This window comes from Nycticebus coucang, chromosome 6 (assembly GCF_027406575.1).
Source record: "Nycticebus coucang isolate mNycCou1 chromosome 6, mNycCou1.pri, whole genome shotgun sequence".
NCBI lineage: Eukaryota > Metazoa > Chordata > Mammalia > Primates > Lorisidae > Nycticebus > Nycticebus coucang.
The window spans coordinates 49,565,356-49,569,015 of NC_069785.1; the positions used below are offsets into that span (position 1 = coordinate 49,565,356).

A 3,660-nucleotide genomic window follows, 5' to 3' on the forward strand; every position below is an offset into this window, starting at 1 on the left:
CAACTGCGCCCCGTGAACTGGTAATCCCTGAAGCCACTTTTCTTGCCTGTTGTAAGCATGAAAGGAAGTGGAGGGAAAGGCTGATGAGACAGACTTCCTGGTGGGATTTGAAGCTGTCCATGGACAGACTCTGGATAATAATGGGCAGAGGATGATTTAGTACCATGATTACTGCCGAACAGAGGCTGCAAGCCCTGGCTGGGCAAGCCCAGAGGAGCTGCAGAGGAGTGATGAGTGAGAAATCAGCAGTGTTGGTACCATGTTGGTGAGTTACCTGCTTGTCATTGGCAGGAGCCAAGGGTACCCCGTGGGAGCCCTTAGCAACACCTCCCAGGATCCAGGACTCATCCGATAAAGGAGACTCGCAGCTGTGGGGAATTTCTCTCCACTTTCCATAGCCACTACACTTTGGACTCTGAGTTCATAGATTTTAGCTTTCATAGGATTCCAGGCTTCAGGAATAGCTGACCTTCTCTACCTTGTAATTTTTTTCTAATTAGGTTTTCTAATAGGGTGAGAATATTGTTGAGATTTACTGATGATGGAACAACAATTGGAGTCAGGGAAAAGTTAGTTAAAGCCAAGAGCCGTGTCATAGAATGGAATGAAGCATAGAAATGAGACATGGGACAGAAGTTAGGAGGCAGGATAAAATGTGGCCTGAATAAAGTCGTACTTTGCTTTTTCTTTCTATCTTTTCTTCTTTTTTCTTCAGTGCATGATCAATATCCTATAGTCAACTGTACACGTGAGAAATTACATTCAACCCATGGGATGATTTTAAGATACACCCACAAATCGATATTCTTCTCTTTAAGAGATGGGGATGAATTCTCCTTCCCTCAAATGTGTGAGGGACTTAGTGATGTTTTTGTAAGAAATATATTTAAGCTTATGTGATAGTGTATGACTTTCAAGACTGTGTCATAAAAATTCTTGTGGCTTTCTGCCTGCTCTCTTTTACTCTGTCAGTTGGAGCACTCATTCTGGGGGAAACTAGCTGCCATGTCATGAGGACTCACGGGCAGCCTATGGACAGGTGCACTCCATAAGGAACTGCAGCCTCTTAGCAACAGTCCCGAGGGTACGCCATCTTGGAATCAGATCCTCCAACACCAGCAGCCCTTCTCAGCATCCTGACTACAGCCTCACCTGAGCTAGGTTATCAATTATGCCACTCCTGAATTCCTGATCCACAGAAACTATGAGGTAATACATTTGTTGTTTTAAGTCATTAAGTCTGATGGTAATTTGTTGTGCAAAAATAGATAACTAAGACGACATTATGGTCACTATGGCACAGATAATGTGGCCTAAAGCAAGTTGCTGATGACCAGAAGAAAGTCTGCACCAATGTTCCTCTAGTTAATGCCACAGTTTATTAGCATTTACTCTCATAAAACACCTCAAAAATCTGAAGACTGGCAAGAAGGCAGCCACCTCAGGCTTGAACAATTTGTGAAAACTGCTTATACAGCCTTAAAATAGAATATGGACCTAAATAACCAGAAGCACTGCCCCATTGTAAGCCTTGTAACAAAAATTAATGTGAATAGGGTTAATAGTTCTAATGGAGTGGTGGACCCAAAAGCCATATCAGTGCTAGCAATATGGCAGAATTCATATAGCATCAAAGTTGCCCTGCAAGAGCTTCGGTGCCTAATGATATCTAAAGAAAATATGAAACTCCCTCAGCCACCTGAAGGACACTGTTACGACAATTAATCAAAAGGAAAACCATGGACCCTTCCCTTCCCCCACCACCATTGGATTGAAGTAGTCTTCCTTTTCCACAATAGCAAATTTTCTAGATACATCTTATAGACCTCAAAGTACTGGAAAGGAAGCTCTCATTCAAAGGTCGTTTATCTTAAGATACTATAAGTGATGGCTAATTTTTTTGTCCATTTGAAATATAAGTTGCACTGTAACAAATCATCCCATCAAGTGTAACCACTGTCCATGTAGCTGAACTTCTGGGATCAAGAAAATATATTTAAATTGATTCCCATCATAACTGGTGGGGCCCATCTAACTCAACTGTGAAAAAGAGGCATCACACAATCACCTTGCTGCTGATTAGATGGCCTGGGGTCTTTGCCTTCTTTTGTTTCCCCTGCCCCGTCTCCTCCTCTTCTCCTAACAGCTGTGTAGCTTGGGGGCTTATTAGAGTAGAGTGACACAGGTCACAGCCTGTGGGACTACTGCTTGTATATGGGGTGCTTTGCCTGCACCCCTGATTCTTTACGTCTTAAACGATCTCCCCTTCCCACTCTCTTCCACTCCTGCCTTTGGCCAAAGGATAGATTGTAACCCCTCTGCTCAACTCTGAGATTGGCCTCTGGTGAGGAATTTGGGGCTTTCGCTATATCTTCTCTCCCTCACCTTTCTCGAGGGGTGCTGATTTCTCCCCCCTCCTCCTCAAGTCTCTCTTTACACTGTTACCACCTAACACTTTCCATAACACTTCCTTGCTTTGGCCAAAAGCCATCAGGTAAGGTTGGAAAGTCTCTGACCTCCCTCGTTTAGTTTTAGAATCACATTTATTCAATCCACTAGCCTGGGAAATGAATTAGGCCCTCAGCCCTGCCACCTCTGTTGCTCTGTTGCCATCAGCAGCAGCTGATGCATTTTTTAGCTCAGGTTTTGATAAGTTGATAAGAACAGTCACCAGGGTTCCTCGGACCTATTAGTTCTCTGAGTCCTTGGTGGTTAAACTTGGAGAAAACCCACATGAAGACACTTGTAAGCACACACGATCCTTCTGAATTGTTTTGTTTTCCTGTAGTTGCTTTTGCTTTTAAAAATCGAAGAAGTTTTAAACAGGGCTCTCATTTTGTCATCCTCGCAATTGATTGGGGTCTAGTTTGGAATTTGACAACTGGAACAAAAAAACCCTGAATTCAGTGCATGCTTTTGTATGGGTGCTGCTGCTTCTCACGATCCAGTCCTCAGCAGAGATCCAGAAAGAACTGGGTGTGCGCAGCTGATTCCCAAAATTGGCGGGCTTGACTTCCTGGCAAATTGCTATGGTTTTTTCATGTACTGTTCAAGAACACTAAATGCTGAAATGCAATGTGTACTGAAATAAAAGCAACTCATTGTGTACTCAAGTTGTTGTTGTTGTTGTTGTTTTTTAGTATTTGTGTAAAACCACCTTTTGAGTGGCAGCTGTCAAAAGACTGGAAAGCAATTGATGTTTCCATTAATCTTTTTCTGGGGAAAACCTTAGTTCTAAGGATTTAGCATCCTGTAAGTAAAGTTTAACATCACAGTATTCCATAAACAGCCTTTTGATTGTCAGACCATTGCCTGATTTTAGTATAATAAAAAAGTGTGCGTTCATTAAAAAAAAAAAAAAAAATCTGGGAAAGGAAAAATGAGCCAAAGGTTCCCAATCTGTTTTCAGTTCTGGCAAAATGAATCAACCATTTTAGAGCATCTTAGAATCGGTTTCTTTGGACTTTCCCTTGGATTCAGTGAATGAGTCCTCAGGTTAAGGCAATCTATTTTCAAAGCTGTGGTTAGGTATTCTTTTGATGATCATGTTAAAGTAAATTAAAAGACACATGTTTCTATTCTGGATTTAGACATTGACTGTAGTGGAGCAAAAACAAGAAAAGGAATGAGCGGGGGCTGTTATGACTGAGAATGAAATCT

General features: G+C 41.9%; 1 pseudogene; it reads left to right on the forward strand.

Annotated features, from left to right (window-relative positions):
• The first annotated feature begins 1,457 nt into the window (after window positions 1-1,457).
• Window positions 1,458-1,725, forward strand: LOC128588495 (ubiquitin-conjugating enzyme E2 variant 1-like; annotated as a pseudogene).
• The last annotated feature ends 1,935 nt before the right edge of the window (window positions 1,726-3,660 follow it).